Source organism: Pan troglodytes, chromosome 17, assembly GCF_028858775.2.
Source record: "Pan troglodytes isolate AG18354 chromosome 17, NHGRI_mPanTro3-v2.0_pri, whole genome shotgun sequence".
Classification (NCBI taxonomy): Eukaryota; Metazoa; Chordata; class Mammalia; order Primates; family Hominidae; genus Pan; species Pan troglodytes.
The window spans coordinates 219,236-234,830 of NC_072415.2; positions in this window are offsets into that span (position 1 = coordinate 219,236).

The window sequence follows — 15,595 nt, forward strand, 5'->3', positions numbered from 1 at the left end:
ACCTTGTCTGTGATCTGCCTAAGGTGCATTTTGACATCATAACTCTGCATTGGGAACCCAACTGACAGGCCCTTGTCTGTGATCTGCCTAAGGGGATATTGTGACATCATAACTCTGCACTGGGCACTCGGGTGAGAGGCCCCTTTCTGTGATCTGCCTAAGGGGTTATTTTGACATCATAATTCTCCACTGGTCACCCTGGTGACAGGCAACTAACTGTGATCTGCCTAAGGGGGCATTGTGACATCATAACTCTACACTGGTCACCGTGTTGACAGGCCTTTGTCTGTGATCTGCCGATGGGGGCATTGTGAAATCATAATCCTGCACTGGTCCCACTGGTGACAGGACCTTCTGTGTGATCTGCCAGAGGGGGATTGTGACATCATAACCCTGCACTGGTCACTCAGGTGACAGACCCTTGTCTGTGATCTGCCTGAGGGTGCATTTTGACATCATAACTCAGCAGTGGTCACTCAGGTGACAGGCCCTTGTCTGTGATCTGCCTCAGGGGGCATTGTGACATCATTTCTCTGTACTGGTCAAACAGGTGACAGGCCCTTATCTGTGATCTGCCTAAGGGGGCATTGTTAAATCGCAGCTAAGCACTGGGCACCCAGGTGACAATCCCTTGTCTGTGATCTGCCTAAGGGGTTATTGTGACATCATAACTCTGCACTTGGCAGCCAGGTGACCGGGCCTTGTCTTTGGTCTGCCTAAGGGGGCACTGTGACATCATAACACTGTTCTGGTCAACCAGGTGACAGGCGCCTGTCTGTGAATTGTCTAAGGGGGCATTGTGACATCATAACCCTGCACTGGACACCCAGGTGACAGTCCATTGTCTGTGATCTGCCTAAGGGGGTATTGTGACAACCTAACTCTGCACTGGTCACCCATGTTACAGGCCTTTGTCAGTGATCTGCCTAAGTGTCATTGTGACATCATAAGTCTGCACTGGGCACCCAGGTAACAGGCTCTTGTCCGTGATCTGCCTACAGGTGCATTGTGACATCATAACTCTGCACTGGGCACCCAGGTGACAGTCCCTTGTCTGTGATCTGCCTAAGGGAACATTGTGACATTATAACACTGCACTGGTCACCCAGGTGACATGCCCTTTTTTGTGATCTCCCTAAGGGGGCATTGGGACATCATAAGTCTGCACTGGTCACCCAGGTGACAGTCTCTGGGCTGTGATCAGCCTAAGGGGGCATTGTGACATCATAACTCTGCACTGGTCACTCAGGTGACCGACCCCTGTCCGTGATCTGCCTAAGTGGGCGTTGTTACATGATAACTCTGCACAGGGCACCCAGGTGACAGACCCTTGTATGTGATCTGCCTAAGGGGGCATTGTGACATCATAAGTCTGCACTAGTCACCCAGGTGTCAGGCCTTTGTCTGTGATCTGCCAAAGGGAGTATTGAGACATCATAACTCTGCACTGGTCACGCAGCTGACAGAACCTTGTCTGTGATCTCCCTAAGGGAGATTTGTGACATCATAACTCTGTACTGGTCACCCTGGTGACAGACCTTTGTCTTTGATCTGCCTAAGTGGGCATTGTGACAACATAACCCTGCACTGGTCACAAAGGTGACAGGACCTTGTGTGTGATCTGCCTGAGGCGTGATTGTGACATCATAACTCTGCACTGGTCACCCTGGTGACAGGCCCTTGTCTGTGATCTGCCTGAGGGTGCATTGTGACATCATAACTCAGCACTGGTCACCCAGGTGACAGACCATTGTCTGTGATCTGCCTAAATGGGCGTTGTGACATGATAACTCTGCACTGGTCACCCAGGTGACAGGCCCTTGTATGTGATCTACCTAAGGGGGCATTGTGACATCATAACTTTGCGCTTGTCACCTAGGTGACAGACCCTTGACAGTCATCTGCCTAAGGGGGCATTTTGACATCATAACTCTGCACTGGTGCCCCAGGTGACAGACCCTTATCTGTGATCTGCCTAAGGGGGCATTGTGACATCATAACTCTGCACTGGTCACCCAGGTGAGAGACCCTTGTCTGTGATCTGCCTAAGGGGACATTGTGACATCATAACTCTGCACTGGGCACCCAGGTGACAGGCTCTTCTCCGTGATCTGCCTACAGGTGCATTGTGATATCATAACTCTGCACTGGGCACCCAGGTGACATTCCCTTCTCTGTGATCTGCCTAAGGGGACATTGTGACATCATAACACTGCACTGGTCACCCAGGTGACATGCCCTTTTTTGTGATCTCCCTAAGGGGGCATTGGGACATCATAAGACTGCACTGGTCACCCAGGTGACAATCTCTGGGCTGTGATCAGCCTAAGGGGGCATTGTGACATCATAACTCTGCACTGGTCACTCAGGTGACCGACCCCTGTATGTGATCTGCCTAAGTGGGCGTTGTTACATGATAACTCTGCACAGGGCACCCAGGTGACAGACCCTTGTATGTGATCTGCCTAAGGGAGTATTGAGACATCATAACTCTGCACTGGTCACGCAGCTGACAGAACCTTGTCTGTGATCTCCCTAAGGGAGATTTGTGACATCATAACTCTGTACTGGTCACCCTAGTGACAGACCTTTGTCTTTGATCTGCCTAAGTGGGCGTTGTGACAACATAACCTTACACTGGTCACAAAGGTGACAGGACCTTGTGTGTGATCTGCCTGAGGCGTGATTGTGACATCATAACTCTGCACTGGTCACCCTGGTGACAGGCCCTTGTATGTGATCTGCCTGAAGGTACATTGTGACATCAAAACTCAGCACTGGTCACCCAGGTGACAGACCGTTGTCTGTGATCTGCCTAAATGGGCGTTGTGACATGATAACTCTGCACTGGTCACCCAGGTGACAGACCCTTGTAAGTGATCAACCTAAGGGGGCATTGTGACATCATAACTTTGCGCTTGTCACCTAGGTGACAGACCCTTGACAGTCATCTGCCTAAGGGGGCATTTTGACATCATAACTCTGCACTGGTGCCCCAGGTGACAGACCCTTATCTGTGATCTGCCTAAGGGGGCATTGTGACATCATAACTCTGCACTGGTCACCCAGGTTAGAGATCCTTGTCTGTGATCTGCCTAAGGGGACATTGTGACATCATAACTCTGCACTGGTCACCGTGGGGACAGAACCTTGTCTGTGATCTGCCAAAGGGGCCATTGTGACATCATACCTCTGCTCTGGTCACCCAGGTGACAGACGCTTATCTGTGATATGCCTAAAGGGGCATTGTTACATCATAACTGTGCACTGGGCACCCAGGTGACAATCCCTTGTCTGTGATCTGCCTAAAGGGGTGTTGTGACATCAAAACTCTGCACTGGGCAGCCAGGTGACCGGCCCTTGACTTCGGTCTGCCTAAGGGGGCATTGCGAGATCATAACTCTGTACTGGTCAACCAGGTGACAGGCCCTAGTCTGTGATTTGCCTAAGGGGGCATTGTGACATCATAACTCTGCACTGGGCTTCCAGGTGACAGTCACTTGTCTGTGATCTTCTAAGGGGGTATTGTGACAACATAACTCTGCAGTGGTCACCCATGTAACAGGCCTTTGTCTGTGATCTGCCTAAGGGCAGATCACAGACAAGGTTTTGTCGCCTGCGTGACCAGTGCAGAGTTATGATGTCACAGTGACCCTTAGGCAGATCACAGACAAGGGCCTCTCACCTTGGTGACTAGTGCAGACTTATGATTGCACAATGCCCCTTAGACAGATCACAGACAAGGGCCTGTCACCTGGGTACCCAGTGTAGAGTCATGATGTCACAATGCCCTCTTAGGCAGATAAAAGACAAGGGCCTTTCACCTGGGTGACTAGTGCAGACTTATGATGTGACAATGCCCGTTAGGCAGATCACAGACAAGGGCCTGTCACCTGGGTGACCAGTGCAGGGTTATGATGTAACAATGCCCCCTTAGGCAGATCACAGACAAGGGCCTCTCACCTGTGTGAACACTGCAGAGTTATGATATCAAAATGCCCACTCAGTCAGATCACAGACTAGGGCATGTCACCTGGGTGACCAGTGTAGGGTTATGATGTCACAATGCCCCCTTAGGCAGATCACAGACAAGTTCATGTCACATGGGTGACCAGTGCAGATTTACGATGTCACAATGCCCCTTTGGCAGATCACAGACAAGGCCCTGTCAACTGGGTGACTAGTGCAGACTAATGATGTCACAATGCCCCCTTAGCAGATCACAGACAAGGGCCTCTCACCAGGGTGACCAGTATCGAGTTATGATGTCACAATGCCCACGTAGGCAGATCACCGGCAAGGGACTGTCACCTGGGTGACCAGTGCAGAATTATGATGTCACAATGCCCCCTCAGGTGGATCACACAGAAGGGCCTGTCACCTGTGTGACCAGTGCAGGTTTATGATGTCACAATACCCCCTTAGGCAGATGACAGACAAAGGCCTGTCACCTGGGTGACCAGTCCAGAGTTATGATGTCACAATGCCCCCTTACACAGAACACAGACATTGGCCTGTCACCTGGGTGACCAGTGCAGAATTATGATGTCACAATACCGCCTTAGGCATATCACAGAAAAGGGCCTGTAACCTGTGTGCTCAGTGCAGTGTTATGATGTCACAATGCCCCCTTAGGCAGATCACCGTCAAGGGCCTGCCACCTGGGTGACCAGTGCGGAGTTATGATATCACAATGCGCCCTTAGGCAGATAACAGACGAGGGCCTGTCACCTGGGTGACCATTGCAGAATTATGAGGTCACAATTCCCCCTTAGGCAGACCACAGATAAGGGGCTGTCACCTGGGTGACCAGTGCAGAGTTATGATGTCACAATACACTCTTAGGCAGATCTCAGACAAAGGCCTCTCACCTGGGTGCCCAGTGCAGAATTATGATGTCACAAAGCCCCGTACGCAGATCACAGACAAGGGCCTGTCTCCTGGGTGTCTAGTGCAGACTTATGATGTCACAATGACCCCTTAGGCAGATCACAGACAAGGTCCTTTCACCTGGATGACCAGTGCAGATTTGCGATGTCATAATGTCCCTTTGGCAGATCACAGACAAGGGCCTGTCACCTGGGTGACCAGTGCAGAGTAATGATGTCACAATGCCCCCTCAGACAAATCTCACACAAGGGCCTGTCACCTGTGTGACCAGTGCAGGGTTGTGATGTCACAATGCCCCCTTAGACAGACTACAGACAAACTCCTGTCACCAGGTGACCAGTGCAGAGTTATGATGTCACAATACCCCCATACGCAGATCAGAGATAGTGGCCTGTCACCGGGTTGACCAGCACAGAATGATGATGTCAGAATGCCCACTTAGGCAGATCACAGACAAGGTCATGTCACCTGGATGACTAGTGCAGAGTTACGATGTCACAATGCACCCGTACGCAGATCACAGACAGTGGCATGTCTCCTGGGTGACCAGTGCAGAATTATGATGTCACAATGCCACCTCAGGCAGATCACACACAAGGGCATGTCACCTGGGTGACCAATGCAGAGTTACAATGTCACAATGCACCCTCAGGGAGATCACAGACAAGGGCGTGTCACCTGGGTGACCAGTGCAGAGTTATGATGTCAAAATGCCCCCTTAGGCAGATCACAGTAAGTGGCGTGTCACCTGGGTGACCAGTGCAGAATTATGATGTCACAATACCCACTTAGGAAGATGACAGACAAGGGCCTCTCACCTGGGTGCCCAGTGCAGAGTTATGATTTCACAATGCCCCCTTAGGCAGATCACAGACAAGGGCCTGGCACCTGGGTGCCTAATGAACTGTAATGATCTCACAATGCACCTTTAGGCATATCACAGACAAGGTCCTTTCACCTGGGTAACCAGTGCAGAGTTATGATGTCACAATTCCCCTTACGCAGATCACAGACCAGGACCTGTCAAGTGGTTGACTAGTGCAGATTTATGATGTCACAATGCCCCTTTAGGCAGATCACAGACAAGGGCCTGTCACCAGGGTGACCACTGCAGAGTTATGTTGTCACAATACACCCTAAGGCAGATCTCAGACAAAGGCCTCTCACCTGTGTGACCAGTGTGGAGTTATGATGTCACATTGACCCTTTCGCAGATCACAGACAAGGGCCTGTCACCTGGGTGCCCAATGCAGAGATATGAGGTCACAATACCCCCTTAGGCAGATCACAGACAAGGTCCTGTTACCTGGGTTACCAGTGCAGAGTTATGATGTCACAATGCGCCGTTAGGCAGATCACAGACAAGGGCCTGTCACATGTGTGACCATTGCAGAATTATGATGTCACAATACCCCCTTAGGCAGATCACAGACAAGGGCCTGCCACCAGGGTGACCAGTGCAGAGTTATGATGTCAATACACACTTAGGCAGATCTCAGACAAAGGCCTCTCACCTGGGTGCCCAGTGAAGAGTTATGAGGTCACAATGCCCGTTACGCAGATCACAGAGAAGGGCCTGTCACCTGGGTGCCCAGTGCAGAGTTATGATGTCACAATGCCCCCTTAGGTAGATCACAAAAAAGGGCCTGTCACTTGGGTGCCCAATGCAGATTTATGAAGTCACAATGCCCCCTTAGGCAGATCACGGACAAGGGGCTGTCACCTGTGTGAACAGTGCAGAGTTAAGATGTCACAATGCACCCTCAGGCAGTACACAAACAAAGGCCTGTCACTTGGGTGACCAGGGTAGGTTTATGATGTCAAAATGCCCCCTTAGGCAGATCACAGACAAGGTCCTGTCACCTGGGTGACCAGTGCAGAGTTACGATGACACAATGCCCCTTAGGAAGATCACAGACAAGGTCCTGTCACCTGAGTGACTAGTGCAGGCTTATGATGTCACAATGCCCCCTTATGCAGATCAAACACAAGGGCATGTCACCTGGGTGACCACTAGAGAGTTATGATGTCACAATGACCCCTTAGGCAGATCACAGACAAGGGTCTGTCACCTGGGTGACCAGTGAAGAGTTATGATGTCACAATGCCCACTCGGGCAGGTCCCACACAAGGGCCTTTCGTCTGTGTGACCAGTACAGGGTTATGATGTCACAATGCACCATTAGGCAGATCTCAGACAAAGGCTTGTCAACAGGTGACCATTGCAGAGTTATGATGTCACAATGCCCCTTAGGCAGATCACAGACAAGTGCCTGTCACCTGAGTGACTAGTGAAGACTTTTGATGTCACAATGCCCCCTTAGGCAGATGACAGACAACGTCCTGTCACCTGGGTAAGCAGTGCAGAGTTATCATGTCACAATGCCCCTTAGGGAGATCACAGACAAGTGCCTGTCACCTGAGTGACTAGTGCAGACGTTTGATGTCACAATGCCCAGTTAGGCAGTTCACATACAACGGCCTGTCACCTGGGTGACCAGTGCAGTGTTATGATGTCACAATACCCCTTTGGCAGATCACAGACAAAGGCCTCTCACATGGGTGCCCAGTGCAGAGTTATGATGTCACAATGCCCGTTGGGCAGATCACAGACAAGGGCCTGTCACCTGGGTGACTAGTGCAGACTTATGATGTCACAATGCCCCCTTAGGCAGATGACAGACAAGGGCCTGTTACCTGGGTGACCAGTGCAGACTTATGATGTCACAATGCCCCGCTTGGCAGATAACAGACAATTGCCTGTCAGCTGGGTGAGCAGTGCAGAGTTATGATGTCACAATGCCCCCTTAGGCAGATAACAGAAAAGGGCCTCTCACCTGGGTGACCAGTGCAGAGTAATGATGTCACAATGTCCTCTTTGGAAGATCACAGACAATGGCCTGTCACCTCGCTATCCAGTGCAGAGTTATGATGACAAAATGCCCACTTAGGAGGATCACAGACAAGGGCCTGTCACCTGGGTAACCATGGCAGAATTATGATGTCACAATGCCACCTTATGCAGATCACAGACAAGGGTCTGTTACCTTGGTAACCGTTGTAGGGTTATGATGTCACAATGCCCCCTTATGCAGATCACAGACAAGTGTCTGTCACCTGGGAGACCAGTGCAAAGTTATCATGTCACATTGCCCCCTTAGGCAGATCGCAGACAAGGTTTTGTGACCTGGGTGACCAGTGCAGAGTTATGATGTCACAATGCCGCCTTAGGCAGATCACAGACAAGGGACTGTCAGCTGGGTGCCCAGTGCAGAGTTATGATGTCACAATGACCCCTTAGGCAGATCACAGATAAAGGCCTGTCACCTGCGTGACCAGTACAGAGTTATGATGTCACGATGCCTCTATATGCAGACCACAGAGAAGGGCCTGTCACCCGGGTGACCAGAGCAGAGTTATGATGTCACAATGCGCCCTCAGGCAGATCACAGACAAGGGCCTGTCACCTGGGTTACCAGAGCAGATTTATGATGCAACAATGCCCCCTCAGGCAGATCACACACTAGTGTCTGTCACCTGTGTGACCACTGCAGGGTTATGATATCACAATGCCCCCTTACGCAGATCACAGAAAAGGGTCTGTCACCTGGGTGACCAGTGCAGAGTTATGATGTCACAATGGCCCATTAGGCAGGTCAAAGACAAGGGTCTTTCACCTGGATGACCAGTGCAGGGTTATGATGTCACAATGCCCCCTTAGGCAGATCACAGACAAGGGACTCTCACCTGGGTGACCAGTGCAGAATTATGATGTCACAATTCCCCCTTAGCAGATCACAGACAAGGCCCTGTCACCTGGGTGACCAGTGCAGGGTTATGATGTCCCAATGCCCCCTTACGCAGTTCACAAAAAAGGCCATGTCACCTGTGTGACCATTGCAGAGTTATGATGTCACAATTCCCCCTTAGGGAGATCACAGGCAAGGGCCTGTCACCTGGGTGACCAGTGCTGAGTTATGATGTCACAATGCACTCTCAGGCAGATCACAGACAAGGGCCTGTAACCTGGGTGACCAGTGCAGGGTTATGATGTCCCAATGCCCCCTTAGGCAGTTCACAAAAAAGGGCATGTCACCTGTGTGACCATTGCAGAGTTATGATGTCACAATTCCCCCTTAGGGAGATCACAGGCAAGGGCCTGTCACCTGGGTGACCAGTGCAGAGTTATGATGTCACAATGCACTCTCAGGCAGATCACAGACAAAGGCCTGTAACCTGGGTGACCAGTGCAGACTTATGATGTAACAAAGCCCCCTCAGGGAGATCACAGACAAGGGTCTGTCACGTGCGTGACCAGTGCAGAGTTGTGATGTCACAATGGCCCCTTAGGCAGATCAAATACAAGGGTCTTTCACCAGGGTGTCCAGTGCAGTGTTATGATGTCACAATGCCCCCTTACGCAGATCACAGACAATGGTCTGTCACCTGGGTGAGCAGTGCAGACATATCATGTCACAATGCCCCTTTAGGCAGATCACACACAAGGGTCTGTCACCTGTGTGACCAGTGCAGAGTGATGATGTCACAATGGCCCCTAAGGCAGATCACAGAAAAAGGCCTGTCACCAGGGTGACCAGTGCAGTTCTGATGTTACACTGCCCGCTTAGCCTTATCGAAGTCTGTTGCCTGTCACCTGGGTGATCTGTGCAGAATTGTGATGTCACAATACCCTCTTAGGCAGGTCACAGACATGGGCCTCTCACCTGGGTGCCCAGGGCAGAGTTATGATGTCACAATGCCCCCTTAGGCATATCTCAAACAAGGGCCTGTCACCTGGGTGACCAGTGCAGGGTTATGATGTCCCAATGCCCCCTTAAGCAGTTCACAAAACAGGGCATGTCACCTGGGTGACCATTGCAGAGTTACGATGTCACAATTCCCCCTTAGGCAGATCAAAGACAAGGGTCTGACACCTGGGTGTCCAGTGCAAAGTTGTGATGTCGCAATGGCCTCTTAGGCAGATCAAAGAGAAGGGTCTTTCACCTGGGTGACCAGTGCAGGGTTATCATGTGACAATGCCCCCTTATGCAGACCACAGACAAGGGTCTGTCACCTGGGTGACCAGTGCAGAGTTATCATGTCACAATGACGCCTTAGGCACATCACAAACAAGTGTCTGTGACCTGGGTGACCATTGCAGTGTTATGATGTCACAATGCGTCCTCAGGCAGATCACGGACAAGGGCCTGTCACCTGGGTGACCAGTGCAGACTTATGTTGTAACAATGCCCCCTCAGGCAGATCACACACAAGGGCCTGTCACCTGTGTGACAAGTGCAGGTTTATGATATCACAATGCCCCCTTAGGCAGATCTCAGACAAGGGCCTGTCACCTGGGTGACCAGTGCAGGGTTATGATGTCCCAATGCCCCCTTAAGCATTTCACAAAACAGGGAGAGTCACCTGGGTGACCATTGCAGAGTTACGATGTCACAATTCCCCCTTAGGCAGATAAAAGACAAGGGTCTGACACCTGGGTGTCCAGTGCAAAGTTATGATGTCACAATGGCCTCTTAGGCAGATCAAAGGGAAGGGTCTTTCACCTGGGTGACCAGTGCAGGGTTATCATGTCACAATGCCCCCTTATGCAGACCACAGACAAGGGTCTGTCACCTGGGTGAACAGTGCAGAGTTATCATGTCACAATGACGCCTTAGGCTAATCACAAACAAGTGTCTGTGACCTGGGTGACCATTGCAGTGTTATGATGTCACAATGCGTCCTCAGGCAGATCACGGACAAGGGCCTGTCACCTGGGTGACCAGTGCAGGCTTATGTTGTAACAATGCCCCCTCAGGCAGATCACACACAAGGGCCTGTCACCTGTGTGACAAGTGCAGGTTTATGATGACACAATGCCCCCTTAGGCAGATCACAGACAAGGGTCTGTCACCTGGGTGACCAGTGCAGAGTTATGATGTCACAATGGACCCTTAGGCAGATGAAAGACAAGGGTCTTTCACCTGGGTGACCACTTCAGGGTTATCATGTCACAATGCCCCCTTAGGCAGAACACCGACAATGGTCTGTCACCTGCGTGACCAGTACAGAGTTATGATGTCACAATTCCCCCTTATGCAGATCAAAGGCAACGGCCTGTCACCTGGGTGACCAGTGCAGAGTTATGATGTCACAATGCACTCTCAGGCAGATCACAGACAAGGGCCTGTGACCTGGGTGACCAGTGCAGACTTATGATGTAACAATGCCCCCTCAGGCAGTTCACAGTCAAGGGTCTGTCACGTGGGTGACCAGTGCAGAGTTATGATGTCACAATGGCCCCTTAGGCAGATCAAATACAAGGGTCTTTCACCTGGGTGTCCAGTGCAGTGTTATGATGTCACAATGCCCCCTTACGCAGATCACAGACATTGGTCTGTCACCTGGGTGAGCAGTGAAGACTTATCATGTCACAATGCCCCTTAGGCAGATCACAGACAAGGGTCTGTCACCTGTGTGACCAGTGCAGAGTTATGATGTCACAATGGACCCTAAGGCAGATCACAGACAAAGGCCTGTCACCAGGGTGACCAGTGCAGTTCTGATGTCACAATGCCCCCTTAGCCAGATCACAGTCAGTTGCCTGTCACCTGGGTGATCAGTGCAGAATTATGAAGTCGCAATATCCTCTTAGTCAGGTCACAGACAAGGGCCTATTACCTGGGTGCCCAGTGCAGAGTTATGATGTCACAATGCCCCCTTAGGCAGATCACAGACAGAGGCCTCTCACCTGGGTGCCCAGTGGAGGGTTATGATGTCACAATGCCTGTTAGGCAGATCACAGACAAGGGCCTGTCTCCTGGGTGACTAGTGCAGACTTATGATGTCACAATGACCCCTTAGGCAGATAACAGACAAAGCCCTTTCACCTGGCTGACCAGTGCAGAATTATGATATCACAATGCAACATTAGACAGATAACAGAAAAGGGCCTGTCTCATGGGTGACCAGTCCAGAGTTATCATGTCACAATGCTCCCTTAGGCAGATTACAGGCAATGGTCTGTCACCTGGGTGACCAGTGCAGAGTTATGATGTCACGATGCCGCATTAGGCAGATCACAGAAAAGGGTCTTACACCTGTGTGACCACTGCAGGGTTATGGTGTCACAATGCCCCCTTACACATATCACAGACAATGGTCTGTCACCTGGGTGACCAGTGCAGGGTTATCATGTAACAATGCCCCTTAGGCAGATCACAGAAAATGGTCTGTCACCGGGGTGACCAGTGCAGATTTATGATGTCACAATGCCCCCTTAGGCGGATCAGAGACAAGAGACTGTCACCTGGGTGACCAGTTCGGACTTATGATGTCACAATGCCCCCTTAGCAGATCACAAACAAGGCCCTGTCACCTGGGTGACCAGCGCAGGGTTATGATGTCCCAATGCCCCCTTAGGCAGATCACAAAGAAGGGCATGTACCCTGGGTGACCATTGCAGAGTTATGATGTCACAATTGCCCCTTAGGCATATCAAAGACAAGGGTCTTTCACCTGGGTGACCAGTGCAGGTTTATGATGTCACAATGCCCCCTTACGCAGATCACAGACAAGGGTGTGTCACCTGGGTGACCAGTGCAGAGTTATCATGTCACAGTGCCCCCTTAGGCAAATCACTGACAAGGTTCGGTGACCTGGGTGACCAGTGCAGTGTTATGATGTCACAATGCATCCTCAGGCAGATCACAGACAAGGGCCTGTCACCTGGGTGCCCAATGCAGAGTTATGATATCACAATGCCCCCTTAGGGAGATCACAGACAAGGTCCTGTCACCTGGGTGCCCAGTGCAGAGTTATGATGTCACAATGCCCCCTTAGGCAGATCAAAGACAAGGGCCAGTCACCTGGTGGACTAGTGCAGATTTATGATGTCACAATGCCCACTTGGGCAGATCACAGACAAGGGTCTGTCACCTGGGTGACCAGTGCAGAGTTATGATGTCACAATACACCCTTAGGCATATCACAGACAAGGGTCTGTCACCTGTGTGACCAGTGCAGAATTATGATGTCACAATGGCCCCTTAGGCAGATCACAGACAAAGGCCTGTAACCAGGGTGACCAGTGCAGTTCTGATGTCACAATGCCCCCTTAGCCAGATCACAGTCAGTTGCTGTCACCTGAGTGATCAGTGCAAAATTAAGATGTCACAATACGCTCTTAGGCAGGTCACAGACAAGGGCCTCTCACCTGGGTCCCCAATGCAGAGTTATGATGTCAAAATGCCCCCTTAGACAGATCACAGACAAGGGCCTGTCTCTTGGGTAAACAGTGCAGATTCATGATGTCAAAATGCCCCTTAGGGAGATCACAGACAAGGGCCTGTCACCTGGTTGACTAGTGCAGACTTATGATGTCACAATGCCCCCTTAGGCAGATCACAGATAAGGGCCTCTCACCTGGGTGAACAGTGCGGAGTTATGATGTCAGAATACACTCTTAGGCAGATCACAGACAAAGGCCTCTCACCTGGGTGCCAAGTGCAGGGTTATGATGTCACAATGCCTCTTAGGCAGATCACAGACAAGGGCCTGTCTCCTGGGTGACTAGCGCAGACTTATGATGTCACAATGCCCACTTACGCAGATAACAGACAAGGCCCTTTCACCTGACTGACCAGTGCAGAGTTATGATGTCAGAATGCACCATTAGGCAGATAAAAGAAAATGTCCTGTCACCTGGGTGACCAGTGCAGAGTTATGATGTCACAATGCCCCCTTAGCAGATCACAGACAAGAGCCTGTCACCTTGGTGACCAGTGCGGAATTATGATGTCACAATGCACCCACAGGCAGATCACAGACAAGGGCCTGTAACCTGGGTGACCAGTACAGACTTATGATGTAACAATGCCCCCTCAGGCAGATCACACACAAGGGCCTGTCACCTGTGTGACCAGTGCATGGTTATGATGTCACAATGCCCCCTTAGGCAGATCACAGACAAGGGTCTGACACCTGGGTGACCAGTGCAGAGTTATGATGTCACAACGGCCCCTTAGGCAGATCAAAGACAAGGGTCTTTCACCTAGGTGCCCAGTGCAGGGTTATGATGTCACAATGCCCCCTTACGCTGATCACAGTCAATGGTCTGTCACCTGGGTGACCAGTGCAGAGTTATCATGTCACAATGACCTCTTAGGCAGATCACAGACAGTGGTCTGTCACCTGGGTGACCAGTGCATGGTTATGATGTCACAGTGGCCCCTTAGGGAGATCAAAGACAAGGCACTGTCACCTGGTTGACCAGTGCAGCCTTACGATGTCACAATGCCACCGTAGCAGATCAGAGACAAGGCCCTGTCACCTCGATGACCAGTGCAGGGTTATGATGTCCCAATGCCCCCTTACGCAGATCACAAAAAAGGGCATGTCAGCTGGATGACCAGTGCAGTGTTATGATGTCACAATGTCCCCTTAGGCAGATAACAGACAAGGGATTGTCACCTGGGTGCCCAGTGCAGAGTTATGATGTCACAATGCACCCTTAGGCAGATCACAGACAAGGGCCTGTCACCCGGGTGCCCAGTGCAGAGTTATGATGTAACAATGCCCCCTTAGGCAAATCACAGACAAGGGCCTGTCACCTGGTTGACCAGTACAGACTTATGATGTCACAATGCCCCATTGGGCAGATCAGAGGAAAGGGACTGTCACCTGGGTGACGAGTGCAGACTTACGGTGTCACAATGCACCCTTAGCAGATCACAGACAGGGCCCTGTCACCTGGATGACCAGTGCAGGGTTATGATGTCACAATGCCCCTTAGGCAGATCACAGACAAGGTTCTCTCACCTGGGAGACCACTGCAGAGTTATTAAGTCACAATGCCGCCTTAGGCAGATCACAGACGTGGGTCTGTGACCTGGGTTACCAGCGCAGTGTTATGATGTCACAATGCACCCTTAGGCAGATCACAGACAAGGGCCTGCAACCTGCGTGCCCAGTGTAGAGTTATGATGTCACAATACGCCCTCAGGCAGATCACAGACAAGGGCCTGTCACCTGGGTGACCAGTGCAGAGTTATGACGTCACAATGCCCCCTTAGGCACATCACAGACCAGGGACTGTCACCTGGCTGATCAGTGCAGACTTATGATGTCACAATGCTGCCTTAGCAGACCACACACAAGGCCCTGTCACCTGGGTGACCAGTGTAGGGTTATGATGTCCCAATGCCCCCTTAGGCGGTTAACTATAAAGGGCTTGTCACCTGTGTGACCAGTGCAGGGTTATGATTTCACAATGCCCCCTAAGGCAGATCACAGACAAGCGTCTGTCACCTGGGTGACCAGTGCATAGTTATGATGTCAAAATGGCCCCTTAGGCAGATCAATGAAAAGGGTCTTTCATCTGGGTGACCAGCGAAGGGTTATGATCCCACAATGCCCCCTTAAGCAGATCACAGATAATGGTCTGTCACGTGGGTGACCAGTGCAGAGTTACCATGTCACAATGCCCCGTTAGGCACATCACAGACAATGGTCTGTCACCTGGGTGACCAGTGCAGAGTTATGATGTCACGATGCCCCATTAGGCAGATCACAGACAAAGGACTGTCACCTGGGTGACCCGTAGAGACTTATGATGTCACAATGCCCCCTTAGGCTGATCACAGACAAGGGCCTGTCACATGGGTGCCCAGTGCAGAGTTATGATGTCACAATGACCCCTTAGGCA